The 23,431-nt window shown below is 36.4% G+C and overlaps 1 long non-coding RNA gene across 1 annotated transcript; it reads right to left on the reverse strand.

Annotated features, from left to right (window-relative positions):
- Positions 1-1,444: 1,444 nt before the first annotated feature.
- On the reverse strand, positions 1,445-7,415 carry LOC115884095. The gene is made up of 3 exons (XR_004050498.1): positions 4,862-7,415; positions 1,970-2,090; positions 1,445-1,916 (listed from the first exon to the last, which is right to left on the reverse strand). It is a non-coding gene; the product is annotated as an uncharacterized LOC115884095 (long non-coding RNA).
- Positions 7,416-23,431: the final 16,016 nt, after the last annotated feature.

Here is a 23,431-nt window from a genome sequence, read left to right on the forward strand (position 1 = left end):
ACTATGATGATCCCTCAATATACCGTCCTATTACTTGCTTACCAACCTTATACAAAATACTTTCAGCTATTATTTCAAACAAGATATTTACTTACCTTGAGTAGAACAACATCTTAACTCCAGAGCAGAAAGGATGCAGAAAGCGAGCAAGGGGATGCAAGGAACAGGCGGCCATAGACGCAGTAGTACTAGAACACTCCAGAAAGAAAAACAGAAATCTTAACATGGCATACATCGATTACCAAAAGGCATTCGACTCTGTCCCTCATACCTGGTTAATGCACGTGCTTAAAATTTACGGAATCAATGAAAATATTTCAACCTTCTTGAAGCACGCAATGACACAATGGCACACCAAGCTAGTTATTCGCTCCTCCGCTGGAACCGTCGAGACAGAAGATATTAAAATACGTAGGGGAATATTCCAGGGCGATTCGTTGAGTGCCTTATGGTTCTGTATAGCATTGAATCCTCTATCTAATGCCATAAAAGAAACAGGACATGGATACAAATTAAAAGCATCTACTGTAACTGAAACAGTAAACCATTTGTTTTACATGGACGACTTGAAAATATATGCCTCTAACAACACTCAGCTACAAGATCTATTGAAAGTTGTCCATAGTATTAGTCAAGATATTGGTATGACATTTGGTCTTTCCAAATGTCAAATAGTGAATGTTCATAAAGGCAAAGTTGTAAATGCACCTGAAGTAGAGCTCGACGGCATGATTATTTCAGCAATGGGGACCAACGGGGACCCATATAAATATCTGGGATTTCTACAGACAAATAAGATGGAACACAAAAAGATGAAGCAAACTCTTACGAACCAATTTCATGCAAGACTGAAGGCCGTTTTAAGAACTAAATTAAACTCCAAAAACTTAGTGAAGGCTATAAACTCGTATGTAATTCCTATACTTGCATATTCTTTTGGCATTATCGCATGGTCTAAAACTGATCTCGAAGAGCTTAATAGGAATGTTCGAGTACAATTAACGAAACATAGAATGCATCATCCACGTGCATCAAAACATCGGTTCATGCTTCCTAGGCATTTGGGTGGCCGAGGTATTTTAAATATACATAATGTATGTGCCACTGAGATAAAAAATCTTAGAACCTACTTTCATAACCATACTGAAAACCTACACCGTGCTATCGTAAACACTGACGATAACTACACTCCCTTAAACTTAAAGTCAACAACGATACAACCAGAATATCAAAATGTCAAAGACGAGTTGAAAAATTGGGCACAGAAAGAATTGCACGGGAGATTTTACAATGACCTCCAACGAGAAGAAGTTAATAGAGCAGACTCACTATATTGGCTTAAGAATGGTACAATATATCCAGAGACAGAGGGTTTCATGTTAAGTATCCAGGACAATGTTACCAATACGAAAAATCACAGGAAAACATTTTAAGAGAACAAATGTCCAACGACCTCTGCAGGCGCTGCAATGAATGTACTGAAACTGTAGAGCACATATTGTCGGGATGCTCTGTACTGGCTCATACGAAGTACCTTGAAAGGCATAATAGGGTGGCAACTATTGTATACCTTGAATTGCTCAAACTATATAATCTAAAGCCTGTGAACGAAAACCCTTATTATAAATATGTCCCCGTGCCGGTGGTTGAGAACGATATAGCAAAAATATATTGGGACAAAGATATAATCACGGACAAACGCATGGAGCATAACAGACCAGATATAACAGTTATTCTAAAGCAAGAGAAAAAAGCGTTTTTGATAGATATATCAGTACCGAACAACCACAACCTAAAACAGAAATACACTGAGAAACTTACCAAGTATGCTGAGCTCCGTAGAGAAGTTAAAGCTATGTGGCGGATGGAATCGGTCTTCATCGTACCCGTGATCTTATCCACGATGGGTCTGATACCTAAAACATTAAAAGAAAATTTAAAAATAATATCGATACCGTATAACACTTACCATAAAATGCAGAAGTCTGTTGTGCTGGGCGCCACCAACATTGTCAGGCACTTTCTGGATTAGGCTCATAGCGCAGCATCTTGCCATGCTGGCCGATCTGCGCTGTATCATAACCAGTAAACTGCGAAATTTAAAAAAAAAATAATAATAATAATAATAATAATAATAATAATAGCGTTTATTTCCAACAGGCAATTAGAGCCCACTTACAGGAAATACAATCTTAACAACAGGTTGTTAGTAAACATTAAATATCAAATTTACAAAAACCAAGAAAAAAAAATTACAATAAGAGAAAACTAAACCTAAATTAATCAATCATAATAATAACAACAATAACAAATCATTAATTATAAATTACTATTATAAACAATAGTTAACCATTAATGCCCCCCACCCACCAGTGAGACCAAATGACCCACAGAGCAGTCAAACACATCACAGTCAACGGAGACAGAGTTAAGGTTGCTACACATGGTGAAAATCGGATCCTGAAACCTAACGTTAGTTCTGGCTCGAGGAAGCGCAAAAGTGGTATTCGCTCTGGAGGCAGGTCGTGGCACCCGGAATGGTATCGTTTCCAAAAGAGTTGGGGAATCTATAAGACCATTCAGCAGTTTCCACAGGAAAGTTACTGAGTGAATGATCCTTCTCAAGGAAAGTGGTTGCACATCGAACCGAGACAACAGCTCAATGTGATCCACACCTCTAACAGGGTAAACCCCCTCCTCCCTGAACACCAGTTGCTTTAAGAAACGCCTCTGTACTGATTCAAGGGATTCAACATGACACTCATAGATTGGACACCATACCAAAGATCCATACTCCAGCCTTGACCTGACCAACGAAAAATAGAGCAGCTTGAGAGGTTCAGAACCTACGAAGAGTTTACAGTTACGAATAATAAAGCCAAGAAGTCTTGACGAACTCGCAACAATTTGATCAATATGACTTATAAAGGTTAGTCGGTCGTCAAATACGACACCCAGATCCCTAAACGTTGTCCTTCTAGACAGTATATTGTTGGCAATACTGTAAACAAACTGCACGGGAACCTGGGTTCTATGATATGACATGACACAGCATTTCGAGACGCTGAGGTTCAATCGATTCTGAGTACACCACTGGTTAATTCTATCAATATTGCTTTGCAAGAAAAGACAGTCCTCATGCCCGTCAATCTGCCAGTAGATCTTCAGATCATCGGCATAAGCCAGTTTTAAGCTGGAAATGCTTGTTAAGAGGTCATTTATGAATAAATTGAATAGTAGTGGGCCGAGATTGGACCCCTGGGGAACTCCGGAAGTTGGAGTAAATGAGTCCGAGCTGTAACCCTCGACCTCAACAAACTGAAGACGATCAATGAGATATGAGGACATGAGTGTTGTCAGTCTATCAGAAAAATTGAATTGACTACTTAACATCATTAGCAAGATCCGATGATCGATTTGATCAAATGCTTTGCTGAAGTCAGTATACACCACATCAACCTGACCCCTTTCATCAAGAACTGAACTAACAAAGTGTGACAAGGCACAGAGATTAGTAATACATGATCTTTTAGAATAGAAACAATGTTGGTCATTAGATATTCTGGATCTACACTGCGAGAACAAGGACTTATAAACGATAATTTCAAACAACTTGGAAAAATTACAGAGTATGGAAATAGGCCGATAATTGTCAACTCTCTGGAGGTCATCCTTTTTATGAACCGGTAGAACTTCAGCTGATTTCCAGGCAACCGGAAAACAACCATTCTTCAGAATTAAATTAAAGATGTGGCATAGTGGAAGGCATAGAACAAACGCGCAATCTTTTACAATGAAGCTGGGAATGCCATCCGGGCCCGCAGTCATTTTGTTCCTAACGGATCTACTCGCTGTGATAACTTCGTCGGCGGTTATTGTTGGGGAGACATCAACAAGATCAGAGGAGGACAACGAAGGAAAAACATCGTCTGCTTGAGCTGTATTCCTATACGCACTCTGGAAAAGGTTTGCAAACGCTGATACAATTACCTCTGGGCCCCGAAATGAAGCACCAAGGGGGCCGTACATAGTGGCTGACAGCAATGATTGACCACGTTTAGCCTTAATAAAGGACCAGAAGGACGAGAGATCAGTGGCGATGTTGGCCTCTGTACGGGTCACATAAGCTTTATAGGCTTCTCGAGCTTGAGATTTTACTAATTGGCGGAGAGAGCTGTACTTGCGGAAATGATAATTAGTACGATAGAGTTTAAAGTCACGGTATGCCTTTTCTTTCTTAAAAATGGTGGTAATTAACAATTTAGAGTACCATACCGGAAATCTGCGGCGCCTGGGACGCTTGAATGGAGTTGACTCAGAAAGTATAGTGTTTAGAATCCTATAGAGTTCGTCGCAACTAGCATTGACATCCGCGCACTGCAGAACAGAAGACCAGTCAGCCTCGAGCAAGGAATTATACATCAGGGGAAAATTGGCTTTCCTGAAGTTAAGGTGGGGAACACTATTCCTGATAACCGGCAAATCGGTTAAGTGAGGCAAAGTGGTACGAATCGATATATCGAGGGCGGGATGATACAGGTCCTCAGGCAAAAGCGGTACATGGCTTCTGACAACATCAGTATCGAAGTTTGCAAATACCAAATCCAGAAGACGATCGTTGTGATTAGTCACACTGTTGCGCTGAGTGAGGCCTAATGTTTCACAGAGTGGTAAGAATTCTACTCTTGTTATTGGACACCTGAGAGTGGTAGGACGGGACATTGAAATCGCCAACAACGACGAGTCGGCCTGACATAAATAAATTAATTGAGGCAATTGCCTCACAAACAGTTTCAAGGTCATTAACGCTGGTGGTAGGAGGGGCGTAAATTACAATTAAATAAAAAACAAAATAGCTTACAGTTATCTTACAGCCTACTAGGTCAATCACAGGCGTAGTATCAGTTATGTCGACTAGATTAATACGTTCCGGCTCCATCTTGCTGCGGACTGCCACCAGGACTCCACCACGACGGGTTGTAGCCACTCTATCCAGCTGTCTGTCAGATCTGAACACAATAAATGATTCAGGAAATAATTCGGCATCGAAAATATCAGATTGGAGCCACGTTTCGGTAATAGTGATAATGTCGAAGCCGCACACACTGACAGAAGAGAAAAAACGATCAGTTTTAGTACGTAAGTCTCTTACATTCTGACAGCAGAGGGATAGGTGCCTAGAGGCGACATCCTTTAGTTTTTTGAGGCAATAAAAGGTTTACCACGTTCGAACTTTATCACTAGGTTTGCCTCACCATTGGATCGACGACGCTCCAGATCATCCTTCACTCTCTGCAGGTCTTCCCTCTGACCGGAACTCAGGTCAGCTTCAACGTAAATTCTTTTGGAGGAAATAAACTTAGAGCGGAGTTTTAATACATTTGCCACATCAGTGTGATTTGACAAAACAAGCTTGCTGGACTTGCGACCATTACGATTGGGCCTTCCTAATTTAACAACATCGTTAACTTGCACCTGCTTACCGGTCACCGTTTGCAGAATATTGGATACCTGTGTAGCTTCAGGAATATCAGGCAATAGCTCCATATTGTACAGCATGACGTTGTTCATGCGCTTCTGACGCTCGAAAATCTCCTGCATTAAACCGCTATTATCTATACTTATTATCTCACAACGACAGTCTGTGTTGAAACCCCCTGAGCAATGATTTTTTCATTTAAGATGTCGATCTCCGAAGAAAGTTCAGCAGACCTGGACTCAAGGTCAGCTTTAAGGGCATCACAGTAAGATTTAGTGTGATCAGCTTTCGCACTTATTAGATTACTGAGGTATTGCATTTCGAGCAATAACCGTTTGAAAAGTGGAGTACAAAAAAAATACAGGTCGCCTTTCAAATTATACTAACATTAAAGTAACTATAGTCTCCCAAGATATTTTAACGTGCTAAATATACACGCAACAGATATAATACTGTATAATATAAACAAAAACATTGCCTATTCCACTAAACTAACATTCATACTTTCATCTACATATTGTCATCGTCTATAGTTTCTAGAATGTGCTCAGTATTCGAACAACTTTGCCCACGACAGGTTCCGCACATAGTTGTACATTTCATGCCGGCTTTAATGCAACTGCATCTTTTTACACAATATTGTTTGCAGTTGGACGTTATTAATGACAAAACTGAAGCAGGGGCGGGCGATTCGGTTGTATATAAAGGTGACAGTGTGTTGTTGATTTTCTTCCAGCCCCACTGGTCGAGTTTTATAGGTTGTTCTTGCCATATTTGTACTTGAAGATATGTTCTCCGGGAATGTTGCCTAGCTGCAGTAGATGTGGGAGGCAATTTTGATAAAAGTACCGTGCTGTTTGCTCGACCAACTAACTTTCAATAAGTTATTTAACAAGCGTATCTTAGTTTCAACAAGCGTATCTTTGCTCACTAAGGCTCCCTTGAGATGATTGAAGTTTGTATAGTTTCAGTATAAACGTCTCTCCAGCTTTTTCAATTTCTTCAGGTGTTGACTTTGCGTTGTTAAAAATATCGACGATACTATCAAGGTCTTTTTCTTTATTAAATATTTGTACGTGTTGTTGTTCAGAATAACAACTAAAGAAGTAAGGGACTAACCTCAGAATAACAACTAAAGAAGTAAGGGAGACATGTAAAAATTTAAAAAATGGTAAATCCGCAGACCCGGGAGACATACCAGGAGAACTGATAAAATATGGGACGGAAAATCTGTACCGACATATAACAAAACTCTTCCAGATGTGTATAGATGGCGCAGAAGTACCAAAAGATCTTAAAATCTCATATATCACCACAATATCACGAAGATTTTTAAAAAAGGAAATCGAGAAGACTGTGCAAACTATAGAGGCTTGGCAGTGACAAGTACATTAAGTACAATATATGGAAAGATACCAAAGAATAAAATAGAAAACGAATATAAAGAGATAGAAATAGAAGAACAGGCGGGTTTTAGAGCGGGAAGGTCTACTGTGGAACACAGGTCTTAGAGAAAAAAAAGGTACACTTACTATATATAGACCTCCAAAAGGCTTACGACAGCATACCATTAAATAAATTGTGGGAAACGTTGGAAATAACTAATATAAATGTCAACCTACTTAAAGCAGTTAAGAACTTATACCAGAACACCACAGCTAGAATAAAAATACCGAGACTCATTGTCAGAAAGCATAAAAATTACAAAAGGCCTCAAGCAGGGATGTTGCCTATGTCCTATACTATTCAAAATATACCTGCAACAAGCACTAAAAAAATGGATGCTTAAGTGTAGAGGAATGGGAATCCCCCTAATAAATGAGGACACCCTATTTTTTGCGGACGACCAGATAGTCCTAGCCCAAGATCACGACGACCTTGAATATATGGCAAGGAAGCTGATAGAGGAGTATAAGAAATAGGGGTTGGAGGTAAATATCACCAAAGAATATTATAGTTTTAAGAAATCTCGTGTGGAAGCTTTAGTGATTTGTCACACGGTGGCGCTTTTGAACATAATCGAAGCCTGAAAATGCTAATATTTTAAATTTTGAGGACTACGCGCGGCGATATTTCGTACGGTGTTGCCAAAACATATTTTATTTCTCGATATTTAAAGAAATATGTATTGATTATATATTTCGTATTCGTTAGTACATAAGAGGGCATCCTAAGGCTATAAAAACGTAGCTATGAAAATAAAATTTTAGATTTTTAATTTTTTGTACCTTCTAATAAAAAATACTTCTATTCAATAAAAATTCACAGTCCTTTACAAAGATGCAACCGGGGGGCATTGAAAATGATGAATAAAAACGTAAAAATATGATTAGTGTTAATATGAGTGTATTTACATACATATGTTTAAAATAACAAACTTAACAAAAAACAACAGATTTAAAGATTCACTGAAAAAGTAGTAATGGTAACATTAAATATAACATTATCAATAATAATTATGCGATCGCACCTATCCGTAAAACAAGCAAAGCAAAAAAACCTCAGAAAAAAACAAAATAACATACACAAACATCAGGTTAACATGATGACAGATCATGATCAATGACAGATAAAATTCTTACGGAAAGTTACACTTTACGATATAACTTTACCTGTTAAAGGCAAACCCCATTTAAACACAAACCTTTTAATATCTAAAAAGACTTTTTTTAAATTACTAAATTCTTAGCCACGCTTCTGTTTTTTCTTAGCTGTTGTGCGTCACGTCACAGATTAACAGGCCCACGTTTGCACCACAAGGCGATGCTGCAGACCACTAGGTAGACCGGTCGTAGAAATTTATGTTATACAACTTGTAGTCAATCTACACAAATATTATCAAAAACTTTTTTCTTTTAAAATGTGTTCAGATTTTGTAAAAAGTATAAGTCAAAATCGCAAAACTTAAATTTGATATGAGTTTCTTAGTTTTTAACTAATATAGTGGCGAATTACAAAAATTCCTTTTCAATGAAAATTAATCAGTTAAATAAAATAATTTAATAAATTACTAGCTTTTTCCCGCGACTACGTTCGCGTTACACCTCGAATCGTTCATGCAATGATTTAAATGATTTTTTACTTCTTTATAGAGAGCTACTGAGCATAGATGTTTTTTATTTTTCATCTTTTTTTTATTTATTAAGAGCACTAATACTCTCTTTATAGGTTATTTTTTATTCTTTGAAGGATAATTGAGGAAGATATATTTCGTTATGATGTCACTAAATAAACCATTGTATAAAAATTTTATACTGTCTGGTTTATAATGTTATTTACCAACATATTTTACTTTGCAAATTTTTATAAATATTCAGACTCGCCAATATCATACTCCACCGTATCCAGCTTGTTTAGCCAAACGTAGGCCGATTCCTCTTCGGCGGCGTCGTGACCCTGGCCGAAGGAAGAGTCTTGAAGACGCTCATCTGCGCATAGGAATAAGTTGACTGCGTAGCGTATTGCGTATTAATCGATTCTGAAACTTTCTATCTCGTGTATAACATGTTACGCAAGTTTATTATTTTAATCTCGATTTTAATAGATAAATGTGTGAAATGCCACCTGAATATCTTCCGCCATGACATGTTTTTACTTTTTTGTTATGGTAAAGTGATTTGTATAAACTTTATTCAATAACGTATATTTTCCTCCATTTGTGATTTTTTAATTTTAAGCGAAAATTAAGTATAACATTTTAGGAAAAAGAAACACTGTAATATTTAAAAGAATAAGAAGAAATTAGTCTTATTTTGAAAGGAAAATATAGAAAAAACTCTTTCTATAGAAAAAGTCTTTATACTAACCAGAATCCGGTGACATATACGCGGTCTCACCGGAAACATTACTTATTACTTCGCATAACTTGAAGAATATCTACTTTTAATAATGAACACTTCAGAAATACACCAGTAAAAACATTTATTATTTGAGATTAAAACTCGAATTAAATTATAAATATTAGTTACCTATGTTGTTATAGCTTTTATAGGCCTGTTTAACGACTTAATAAGTTACCTAGCGAAAAAATCTGTGCGCGTACCTACCACTATTGTTACAGGTTAATTCGTTAAAGAAATATGTTACACAAGTTAAAAACGCTAAAATTTTAATGGTATTACTTGTGCATTATTGGCCTTATAATGTAATTTGTTGGAATTATATCTTCTTTAAATATAATTAGACTTTTTAACGACTTTTAAGTTACCTAGGAAAAAATCTGTGCACGTACCTACCAGTATTGTTACAGGTTAATTCGTGAAACAAATGTGTTACATATTATTCGTGGTATTAGTGGTATTATATTGGAATCAGCTTGGCATTAGTGGGGCATTATATGAGAAATTTGGTATTTAATTTGTATTTTTGGCATTACTTTGGCATTAGTATACAGACATTTGTCAGCGGTTTACTCCTTGTAGATAATCAAAAAGTTTTTTGATAAAATTTGCTTTTCATGTCAGATCATTTCTATGAAAAATTACATTAGATTTTTATTAAAGACGCTGGGTAATTAAAACATTGACTAATAAACCTTGTCCACTTTAAATACGGGGTCACGAAATATCCTCCTTGGAGTGTTTGGGTTAAGGGGTGTATAATAAATTAATCGTTGTTTTATAATAAAAACCATAAAACATTTATTTGTGAGTAAAATAATGCAATGGTTGGATATCTCTCCTTTATAATTCGGTGACTAAAAATACACTAAAATAATTAGAAAAAAAATCTTGTACTTATTTAGTAATTACGTCAATATTAATTAATTGACTTTCTAGTCTATTTTATTTTATGTACAAATATATTATTAAATTTTAAGCATTAAGTAATAAAACACTTTGTGCCCTCTTATATCGTAAAAGGTTACGAAATATACTCCTGGTTACACCCCTTACAGAAAACAGTGTAAGGGGTGTAAATAAATTGTATAATCACTGTTTTTTATAATAAAAACTATAAAATATTTCTTATTTGTGAGATTAAAAAAACAAAACAATGCATTGGTTAAAATAAGTACATTCAATACTGTTTTCAATTGTTAATTCAATAATGTGTTATAACATAATATAGCCATTACTATTATACTATTATTATTAAAATAATATGTGTGTAACATATTTCTTTAACGAATTAACCTGTAACAGACATTTATATGCCCAGTATATTTTTGTTTAACAAACCAATCAGGAAAAATCCAAAACCTACCGTTATAGGAGGTATAAGACGATTAAACTTATATAATGACAACTACTTATCGGATAACAAATTAATTACTACTGTCAGCTAGTTCAGCTACTGTCTAGGTAGAATTTACCTAGAGTACCTACACCTACCTATGATGATGTAGGTAGATTAAAGCTTATTTTGACGTTACCTCTCACTTCGGTGTCACAAGCTGAATTTTTCAGGGATGGAAGTACAGTACATCACAGTACATGATATGGGGACCCTTATTCCGAAAGTAGTACAAAATTAAACAGGGTAAAAAGGCACTATCATCAAAAATCGATATATTAATACCACCGTATAGAGAAAACAAATACTTATTTTTTGATCCAGTACAGAATAAAGTCTTCGTAGGGAGTAATTTTTTATAATTATTTACAAAAAAACATTTCCATTAGCGCTTATGACCAAAAAAAAACTTTAAACATGAATAATCATTTCAATCATGCGAAAATTTGGTTTAAAAATAGAGATTTTTTTTTAATATAACTTTCATTTAACGAAAAACGAAGGCCTAAATGAAAAAAAGAAACAATTTAAAAGTTTCGCTCATGTCTTGACAAGGTATCAAAGCAAACCCCATATTTTTTGCTTTTAAACTAATAAAGATATATCAATAAACAATTAGCGATGTAATGGTTTTTGCGCGCGCTGACCGACTGCCGCCGCTGCGCCGAGATTTCATATACCCTTGTATATATGACGTCATGGTGTGGCAAATGTAGCATTTTAATTCGATTTGGGCTCCCTTATATAGGATAACAAACATTTTCAATGTTAAAATTAACTAGTATGATTATGTGTTATCTGTGCTAGTATTAGGAAACTGGAGTAAATACGGAGAATATTAATTCGTTCTCTAAGATGAGCACTACTAAGTAATTTTTTAAAATTCGACCCATAAGGGGGTGTAATTAGATAAAGGGGTGTAATTAGCCACAAAAAAATCTGTACCTACTAGGAGTATGAACTTTTGCACAGATGTGGCGCATTTGAACATTGATAAGCGATTTTTGGAAATGTATAGCCTAAGGGTAGTGAAACTGGGGGTGAAATTTTGTACAAAAATGTTAGTTCTAGGAGTATGAAATTTTGTACAGAGTTTCCCTTAAGTGACAAAGTGAGTATACAGAAGCTAATTTTGACATTCATCCCCGAGAAATAAGGGATGAAAATTTGTACAAAAGTTTGTTACAATCGGTTTTTAGAAGTATGAAATTCTGCACAGACGTTCCTTATGTAACGTAATTTAGCACTAAGTAGCACTTTTGGAAATTCGCCCTCTCAGGGTGTGAAATGAGGGTGAACGTTCTGAAACAATTCTGTTGAAGGAATATGAAAATTTGCATAGAGGTTCACCTTATGTAGCGTAATTGAATAATTAGAGTGATTTTGGAATTCATTCCTTAAGGGGGTAAAACTAGGGGTGAAAATTTGTATAATTTTTATGTAAAATCCGTTCTAGAACTAGGAGTATGAAATTCTGTTCAGAGGTCCCTAAAATGAGGAAAGTGAGTACCTAGAAGCGAATTTTAGGCATGCATCCCCCCTAAAAATAAGGGATGAAAATTTGTACAAAAATTTGTTAAAATCGGTTTTAGAAGTATGAATTTTGCAGACGTTCACTTATGTAACGTAATTTAGCACTAAGAAGCAATTTTGGAAATTCGCCCTCTAAGGGTGTGAAATGAAGGGTGAACGTTCTGAAACAATTCTCTTGAAGGAATATGAAAATTTGCACAGAGGTTCCTTATGTAGCGTAATGAATAATTAGAGTGATTTTTGGAATTCATTCCTTAAGGGGGTAAAACTAGGGGTGAAAATTTGTATAATTTTTTATGTAATATCCGTTCTAGGACTAGGAGTATGAAATTCTGTTCAGAGGTCCCTTAAATGATGAAAGTGAGTACCTAGAAGCGAATTTTAGGCATGCATCCCCTAAAAAATAAGGGATGAAAATTTGTACAAAAATTTCTTAAAATGGGTTTTAGAAGTATGAATTTTGCAGACGTTCCTTATGTAACGTAATTTAGCACTAAGAAGCAATTTCTGGAAATTCGCCCTCTAAGGGTGTGAAATGAGGGGTTGAACGTTCTGCAACAATAAATTCTGTTCAAGGAATATGAGAATTTGCACAGGGGTTTATTATGTAGCGTAATTGAATAATTAGAGCGATTTTTGGAATTCATTCCTTAAAGGGATAAGGTAAAAATTTGTATAATTTTTATGTAAAATCCGTTCTAGGACTAGGAATATGCAATTTTGTACAGAGGTCCCTTAGGTGATGAAAGTGAGTACCCAGAAGAAAATTTTGGACATGCACCCCCTAAAAAATAAGCACTCCCTATAAAACAATTAAAAAAAAATTTTGTCTAAAAAAAGTTGGGGTGGACCACTCTTAAAAAATAGATAACCTGGGAATAGGTTGTGACCAAACCAAACCAAACCAGACCTACTGAATATACATATAAAATTTTATCACAATCGGTCTAGCCGTTTCGGAGATGGTAACAAAAAATTTAAAAAAAAACAACCCCTATTAAAAAAAGGGGATGATGATGGAACGGTAAAAATTTCGGGTTATTTGTATTTTTTAATGCCAACTAAAAAATAAAAACATTTTTTTCTTTTCAAAAAATAAAAATGAGGGTGGGCTACCCTCTCGGCTACTAACCACGAGGTATAAAATACATAACAACCTATTCTTAGACGTACTGAATATACATATAAAATTTCATCAAAATCAGTCCAAGCCGTTTCGGAGATAGTAACAAAAAACTTAAAAAGCAACCCTATTAAAAAATAGGGGATGATGAGTAGAACAGTGAAAATTTAGGGTTGTTTGTATTTTTTAATGCTTAAATAAAAAAATTAAAAATATTTTTTCTTCAAAAAATAAAAAAAAATGGAGGTGGGCTACCCTTATCACTTAAGAGGGGTATAAAAATGAATAACAAACTATTTTCAGACCTACTCAATATACATAATAAACATTTGTCATCAAATCCGGCCAAGCCGTTTCGGAGATGGTAACAAAAAACAACCTATTAAATAGGGGGGATGATGAGTAGAACGGTGAATTTAGAGTTGTTTGTATTTTTAAGGCCAAATAAAAAAAATATTTTCAAAAAAAAATGAGGGTGGGCTTTACCACTCTCGGCTACCCTTATCATGTTATAAGAATATATAATAACCTATTCTTAGACGTACTGAATATACATATAAATTTTTTTAAAATCAGTTAGAAAAGCCGTTTCGGAGATGGTAACAAAAAACTTAAAAAAAGCAACCCTATTAAAAATAGAGGGGATGATGAAACAGTGAAAATTTAGGGTTGTTTGTATTTTTAATGCCAAATAAAAATTAAAATAATTTTTTCAAAAATAAAAAAATGGAGGTGGGCTACCCTTATCTTAAGGGTATAAAAATAGATAACAACGTATTCTCAGACCTACTGAATATACATATAAAATTTCATCCAAAATCGATCAAGCCGTTTCGGACATGGTAACAAAACATTAAAACATCCCCTATTAAAAAATAGGGATGATGGTAGAACAGTGAAAGGGTAGGGTTGTTTGTATTTTTAATGCCAAATAAAAAAATTAAAATATTTTTTCAAAAATAAAAAAATGGGGGAATTAAGGCTACCCATATCACTTAAGGGTATAAAAATATATAACAATAACCTATTTTCAGACCTACTAGAATATACATATAAAAATTTTATCAAAATCGGTCACAGCCGTTTCGGAGATAGTAACAAAAATTAAAAAAGCAACCCCTATTAAAAGATAAGGGATGATGATGGAACGGTGAAAATTTAGGGTTATTTGTATTTTTTAATGCCAACTAAAAATAAAAACATTTTTTCATTGTCAAAAACTAAAAAATGAGGGTGGGCTACCCTCTCGGCTACTAACCACATAAGGGTATAAAAATACATAACAACCTATTCTTAGACGTACTGAATATACATATAAAAATTTCATCAAAATCAGGTCAAGCCGTTTCGGAGATGGTAACAAAAACTTAAAAAAGCAACCCCTATTAAAAATAGGGGATGATGAAGGTAGAACAGTGAAAATTTAGGGTTGTTTGTATTTTTTTAATGCCAAATAAAAAAAATATTTTTTTTTTCACAAAATAAAAAAATTGGGGTGGACTACCCTTATCACTTAAGGGTATAAAAAATATACGTATAACTACCTATTCTCAGACCTACTGAATATACATACCGACCTGGTCATTTGATTACTGTGTATAGGATTTTAACGTGTAAGACAGAGAATAATATAAATGACCGGTTGACAGACAGAGAGACAGCATCAAAAGGGGCCGGCGAGAAGCCGGTGCGACCGATACAATGTTGCCGGTTTTTTTACGGGTGTGGGCAAGGTAAAGCATAAGCATGGTGGGAGAATGCATTGAGGAGGGAGCGGTGCTTTATGTTAAAGGTTCATGTTCACTATCCGAAAAGAACAAGGAATGAAATTCGGTATATTTGGACAGCAAACCGAATGCATGCGGCCGTTCGCCATTCAGTTCGCTCCATCATCGTTTTCAGTCGGTATATCAGAGACGTTCGCAAACGAATGAAAATTATAGAACCGCGCGAACAACGCTGGACGTTCGCTCGTTGGATAGTAGCATTCGTTCGTTCGGATAGTGAATACGCACCTTTATGTAGATGAAAAATTGAAAGGAAATAGTCCTGAGATCAAACTATTTTGCATGTTCTTTTCGCCTAGCTGTTTCGGTATGTACGTTAAGTGTTTCAAAAATGGTATTTATACGACCGAAGAGAAGGTGCATATCGTTAAATGGTTTACATTTCGTCTAGTGTGGAAGAGGTCATTGGGCGTTTGTGTTCACCTTTCAAAGATCGCGCTGTGCCTTGTGCCACAACTTACGCAACATTGTCCATAAATTTGAGCAAACAGGCTGCATTACGGTGTGCAGAAATTGTGACAATAAGGAAGGCGCAGAGAAGGTGATTCCCGACAAGGAAATTAATATTTGTGCCGCGGTCGAAACAAGCGAACCTTGTTCAAGCCGAAATATAGCCGAACAAGTTGGTTGCAATGCTCGAACGGTGCGCAGAGTTTTAAAAAGGCATGGATATAAGTTCTACAAAATCAGTACCACGCAAGAAATTTTTCCCGCAGATTGTAAAAGACGTCTGGAGTTTTGCGAGGCTGTAAGAGAAAGAGCCGATCGGAATAATTTATTTTTGGAAAATATATTATTCTCAGGTGAAAGCCCATCTCCCTTACATGGCTACCACAATCCTTCGATAGTACGTTATTGGTCTTGAGAAAATAAGCACCTTAGTATGGCACCGCGGACACAATATCCACAAAAACTAAATGTTTGTGCTGGCATGCTGCAAAATCATATTATTGGGCCTTTTTTTATTGATGGTATGTTAACAGCTGCCAAATATTTGGATATGCTACAAAACCAAATTGTTCCAGCAGTTCGAAATTTGCCAATCAATTTTGAGGAAGTGTGGTTTCAGCAGGATGGCTGTCCTGCGCATAACGCGCGGAACGTAAATCTGTTCCTTAAAAAATAGATAACAAACTATTTTCAGACCTACTCAATATACATAATAAAATGTCATCAAAATCGGCCAAGCCGTTTCGGAGATGGTATCAGAAAAACAACCCCTATTAGAAAATAGGGGATGATGGTAGAACGGTGAAAATTTAGAGTTGTTTATATTTTTTAAGGCCAAATAAAAAAATAATTTTTTTTCCAAAAATAAAAAAATGAGGGTGGGCTACCCTCTCGGTTACCCTTATCACTTAAGGGTATAAGAATAGATAACAACCTATTCTTAGACATACTGAATATACAAATAAAATTTTATTAAAATCGGTTAAGCCGTTTCGGAGATGGTAACAAAAAATCTTAAAAAACAACCCCTGTTAAGAAATAGGGGATGATGGTAGAACAGTGAAAATTTAGGGTTGTTTGTATTTTTAATGCCAAATAAAAAAATTAAAATAATTTTTTTTCAAAAATAAAAAAAATGTAGGGGTGGGCTACCCACTTATCACTTAAGGGTCAAGCGGGTTTTGTATCATAAATAAAAACAGATAAACAATTTTTTATGTAAAACGACCTTTAAAATTAACATTATAAACACATGTAACTGTTAAGTGGCATCGTTTTTATGATTCTAATTGTGCTACACTTTAGGGGTGTGAAATAAATTACTTATTTATAATAATACTGGTTATGCGGGGTGGTATAACTAGTGTTATAACGGTTGTAACTATAGTATTACGGGCAATAACGGTCCTTTACGTCGAAACACCGGTTTCCCATTAGAACACCGAAGTTAAGCGACGTAGGCGATACTAGTGGATAGACGGGTGACCAGTTCGAAACTCTGTATCGTGCTGTTGTCCAATAAAGGCAAAAGTGTATATTTTTGACACACACACCGCTCATTCACGCCGGTTCAAGGCCGGATGAGATCAGATATCATGAGTAGAGTCGAACACTTGCTCGGTCATTGACTTCGAGACCGCTGTTCAGATTCCGCGTAAACAAAGTAGGCCCCGTCCAAATTAGCCCTGGCAGCAAAAAGTGTTAACCAAATCTTTTGCTACTTTATAGTATTACATTATAACTTTTGATATGTGTCATAATATTATGAAATAATATTTCTACTACCAATTTTTAATATTGGTGCAACAAACTTATCGATATAAAGTTTTATATCTTTATCCTTTTATTGCTATTTATAATTCTGAATACGAGGATAAGAAATTTTAGTTTTCAGTACGCCTATGACCGAAAGCGAACGTCTACCTCCCGCTTCATCAGCATTATAGTGGATGGAATCAGGGATGAGTAAATATAAAGGACCATAATAAATTTTGCTTGGTCTGCTGCAACACGTAAGAAATATTTATTGATGGATCAGTATGACAGAAGTAATAAAAAGGCTGTTTTATGAATAACAAAATGGTATTTGAACATCATAATATAATCATATTGAATTGACAATAGATTAATTTATCAGCTATCCGCAGAAAATTGACAATAATAAAAATAGATAACAACATGGCAATTAATCTCAGACCTACTGAATATACATATAAAAATTTCCATCAAAATCGATCCAAGCCGTTTCGGACATGGTAACAAAACATTAAAAAAGCATCCCCTATTAAAAAATAGGGGATGATGAGTAAAGGCTGGTGAAAATTTAGGGTTGTTTGTATTTTTTAATGCCAAATAAAAAAAAATTAAAATATTTTTTTTTTCAAAAAATAAAAAATGGGGGTGGGCTACCCTTATCATAGGGGTATAAAAATATATAACAACCTATTTTCAGACCTACTCAATATACATATAAAATTTTATCAAAATCGGCCAAGAAAACCGTTTCGGAGATAGCAACAAAAAAAAAATAAAACAACCCCTATTAAAAATAGGGGATGATAGCAGAACAGTGAAAATTTAGGGTTGTTTGTATTTCTTAATGCCAAATAAAAAAATAAAAACATTTTTTTTCTTTTCAAAAACTAAAAAAAAATGAGGTGGGCTACCCTACAATACGATATATTGAGAGAGATGCTGATGCACTATTACGTAGGTGTGCATCATAGTTGCATAATAAGACGAATGTCCTATTAATTCCAAAACGTACTAAAGCGCAAATTCTGTTGTTAGTTATGTAATCAATATGATTACAGATTAAATAATTATGGAGGGTGCATATGAAGCATTAAACGATTCATCATTGTGTTAAAGTTATACCACGTAATTTAACAAAAGATCAATCATTTAATGTCTCACTTCACACTGACTCCTCCATTATTATTTAATACTGATTAAATGGTCGACAATAGAATTTGCACCATTTACTACGTAATACAGCATATTATTTTTGGTTAGTTTATTTAATGATATAACCGATAATGTACACACGGCTTTGGGTGCCGATTGTCGTGCACAGAGTCTATAGACTCTGTGTATAAATGAACAAAGAGAAAAGAGCAAGAAATTTTCCCAAGCGTATGAAGTTGAACTGCGGATTAAGTGGATAATTAATAATTTTCTCCCAACTTACAAGATTGCCATAGCGATTCACTTCTAGACATGTAGGTAAATGATGGCTAAAATAAACGACCCAAAGATTTTCTCGCCGACCAGTATATTATCGTAGTCCTACCCTTATCAGTTAAGGGTATAAAAATAGATAACAACCTATTCTTAGATGTACTGAATATACATATAAAATTTTATCAAAATCGGTCAAGCCGTTTCGGAGATGGTAACAAAAAATTAAAAAAACAACCCCTATTAAAAAATAGGGGATGAAGGTAGAACGGTGAAAATTTAGGGTCGTTTGTATTTTTTAATGCCAAATAAAAAAAAAATTTTTTTTTACAAAATAAAAAAATTGGGGTGGACTACCCTTATCACTTAAGGGTATAAAAAATATATAACTACCTATTCTCAGACCTACTGAATATACATATAAAATTTCATCAAAATCGGTCAAGCCGTTTCGGAGGAGTACAGTAACCAAAACCACCCAAAACTGTAACACGGGAATTATATAGATAATATTATATGAAAACTGCGGAGTGCGGAGAGCGGAGAGCGGAAAGACTGATTAATAGCAATAGATGAAATTTAAAACTATAATTTAAAACTATTCAAGAAAGTACACACAAAACAAGGCAACGCCGCGCGTCTATTCGTTCAATTCCGAGCAAAATAGCGAGGCCCCACGAAGTTGGGGCCTCGATCGCCAAAGCGAGGCCCCATCGACAGGTCAGATTTTGATGCGAGACGAGACTTCTAGGGTATTAAGATATTCTTTGATATCACCAAAACTGAATGTATGACTGTAGGGGGGCCACAAGAGAACATAGTCTTAGAGGATGGTAGCGTGATAAAAAACTGTGACAAATATAAATATCTCGGATTAAAAATAACTAACGATGGAAAACTCGACGAGGGTATAAAAGATCGAATAATGCAAGGCAGAAGGGCAATATCTACGTTGAATGGTGTACTGTGGGATCAAGGAATCTCTAAAACTAATAAGAAGAATATATATAATACGGTAGTGAAAAACATAATAACTTACGGAAGCGAAGTATGGCAGTTGAAAAGCAGAACAGAGAACATGCTATTAGCGACCGAAATGGATTACTGGAGGAGATCTGCTGGAAAATCGAAAAGAGAACAAATAACCAACAACAGAGTAAGGGAGATTATGAGAGCAGAACACACAATTGTTGACGACATAAGAACAAAACAACTCATATGGTTTGGTCATGTGCAACGAATGCCCGATCACAGAATACCAAAACAAATTTTACTGTGGACACCTCGAGGCAGAAATAAAAGAGGCCGCGACGAAGCTGGAGGGAGGGTGCGGATAAAGAACTAGAAAATAGAGAAATACCTGATGATCTCTGGCTAAATAGTAAATAGACAAGAGTGGAGGTTAGGTGTCGGAAAACGTCGTAGAACGTTCTGAACCGACTTGCAAGTCTCTCGAACGACCTTAACATCGCATAGACACCGCAATGATTCATTCGTTCGAGAAGAATCGAGTCCCACTGGAATGGACTAGTACATACGAGAACATTCGAAAACCTTCTCTACGCACCTAACGATCTATGGACTATTCTAGAGTTCTTTACCTGTCGGTATAAAAGCCGGCGGCGGTGGCCTACAGGGGGGCAGTTATAAATATACCAGTGCAGTTGACGCTAAAATTCAAAATAAATTCTTAGTTATAAATCGTTTGTAAATAGTTCTATAAGTCTTTTTATCGTTATTGTTTTTGTTAATTAGTGTTAAATAAATAGTGTTTAAATAGAATTGTGACTTTCTATCACACGGAACCGACGAAAAACTAACAATTGGTGTCAAGTGTGGCGTGTGTGACCAGACTAGAGAAATAAAAGACTGACGATGGCTCCAAAAATTATTGAAAGACCTGAAAGTGTCGGAATTAAAATACGCATACTGGAAGAGAGGGAATGCGAGACAGATGGAAAGAAAAGCATTTTGCAAGCCAGATTGAGAGACGTTTTGATTGAGGAAGGTGAGGATCCTGACACATTTGCTTTGAGTTGGAAGGTGACCTTGACTCGTCCTTACAAAAATTTAAGACAATTTGAATAGTAAAATAATTGACTTGGAAGTTAATTTAGAGAAGAAAATCAGTGATAAAATTGTAATATTTTAGAAGATAAGATCGCAGAAAATTCTAAAGACATACAGGCCAGCTTTTTAATAATAAAATAATTGAATTTAGAAGAAAAGATAACAGAAATTATAGAGAATTCTACGGAACTACAAGACAAAATAACACAAATTGAAGATGATGTAAACAGAAAAATCGAAATTTTACGGGAAGAAATAACGAAGTCAAATTCACAAATAACGAAGTCAAATTCACCAAAATGTCAAGAAACATCGGAGGGACCGAAACTAGACGAAAATAGGTATACCTCAAAATCAGTTATGAAACCTCCGCAGTTTGACGGAAAAACCACTTGGGCTAACTACTTTTGCCAATTTGAAGCCGCTGCGAGAGCAAACGGCTGCCAATCGCTGAAAAAGCTACCGCTTTGACTATCGCACTGCGGGGAGATGCGACTGATATCCTGCAGACACTGTCACCATTGGAACAGGGAGATTATCAGCAATTGGTACGACATTTAGAAATGAGGTACGGCCAAGCTCATTTGGAACATGTCTATCATTCCCAGCTAAAAAATCGCATTCAAAAGGCAAATGAGTCTCTGCAGGAGTTTGAAGCCGACGTAGCCCGCCTGGTTCGCCTTGCGTATCCTGCTACGCCCGAGAATGTTATGGAGCGGTTGGCAGTACAGACATTCTCCGATGGCTTACGTGACAGGGAGACAAGGCAAGCGCTTCTTCTAGCCCACCCAACGCGCTTGGTGGATGCTTTAGCACGTGCCCTAGAATTTGAGGCCGCGAAACAGTTCTCGGTCTCTAGTGAGAGTACGGGCGGTCAACCAATGTTCCGACAAATCCGTGGAAAGCATTGTACGGAAAGTCATGGAGGAGTACATGGGCAAGAAAGGACCGACTTGTTGCTGGAATTGCGGCCAGGCAGGACACGTAAGAAGTCACTGTCAAGAAAAAGACGTGGACTCGGTTTCGCCAAGTGTCGAATCAAAGGGACACATATGGAGCAGTACCCAACAGGTTCCAACGAAAACTGTTCAAGTCGCATCGCTACAACACAAGTTCAACAGCATTTTTGTGGCTAGTTTCGTGGATGGAGAGTTACGGACCATGCTGTTGGATACGGGTGCGACCAAAACGATCATCAGGCCGGATATCCTTAAAACATCAAAAAGGATTAAAACAACACAATGGCGACTACGTACAGCTACAGGAAGCTGCGCTCTCATCCATGGAGAGGTAGATCTTAATTTTGTTATCGGAAGCACCTGTTTTAATCATCGAGTGTTAGTAGCAGACATCGAAGATGAACTTATTCTCGGAATGGACATCGTGACCACTAGAGGTTTTGAACTAAACCTCAAACAAGAAATTTTGAAAATAAATGAAGAAGAAGTGGTTCTACATCGAAAATGTGAGGAGACGCTTCGCGTGGTAGTAGCAGAAGATGTTTCGATCCCTGAGCGCTGTGAGATATTTTTGGATGGTCGCCTGGAAGGTAAAACGAATAATGGGAGTATTATTCTGTTGGAGCCAAGGAACCATGACAGCGAAATAGGACGAGGGGTCGCTGTTGGAAAACCCCTGCTACGAGCGAAGAAGTCTGTACCGGTAAGAGTAATGAACACGAATTATCATTCTGTATCCTTGAAGAAGGGAACCCTGTTAGGGTACTGTTGTTCGGCCTCCTCAGTCATTCGAAGCGTGGAAGCCTCCAAAGTTTCGATTTCAAAAATTCCGGACAAAATGGTTAAGGAGTTAGTAAACGTTAAGGGATTATTTCCCGAAGATAGTAGAAAATTGAGAAACCTGATAATCAAGTATCAAGATGTGTTTGATAAAGGAGAAGCAGGACATAGAGGTCGTACCAATTTAGTACAACATAAAATTGACACCGGAGATGCACGACCAATCAAACAAAATCCGAGTAGACTGCCGCTCGCCAAACGTGAAGAAGCTGACAAAATCCTTCGAGAAATGAAAGAAGAGGGTGTCATCGAACCATCTAACAGCCCGTGGACATCGCCGGTAGTACTAGTAAAGAAGAAAGACGGTACCACCAGGTTCTGTGTTGATTATCGGCAACTTAATAATGTTACCAAGAAGGATAGTTATCCCCTGCCGAGGATAGACGATACTCTAGACACGCTGGCGGGGTCAACGATATTCTCTACGTTAGATCTGAAGAGTGGATATTGGCAAGTCGACATGGCGCCGAAAGACAGAGAGAAGACAGCGTTCTCGGTGGGCTCCGGCCTGTGGCAATTTACCGTCATGCCTTTTGGATTGTGCAACGCGCCAGCTACCTTTGAGAGACTAATGGAGTCTGTGTTAAAGGGACTATCCTGGACTACCTGTTTGGTGTACCTGGATGACATCATAGTGGTTGGGAAATCCTTTGACGACCATCTGAAGAATTTGGAAGAAGTTTTCAAGCGACTAGGGTGCTCTGGTTTGAAACTTAGCCCCTGTGTCAAGAAAAGGTACACTACTTGGGCCATGTAGTCTCCTCCCAAGAAGTTG

This window comes from Sitophilus oryzae, unplaced genomic scaffold (genome assembly GCF_002938485.1).
Source record: "Sitophilus oryzae breed Bouriz unplaced genomic scaffold, Soryzae_2.0 scaffold_2014_pilon_pilon, whole genome shotgun sequence".
Taxonomy (NCBI): domain Eukaryota; kingdom Metazoa; phylum Arthropoda; class Insecta; order Coleoptera; family Curculionidae; genus Sitophilus; species Sitophilus oryzae.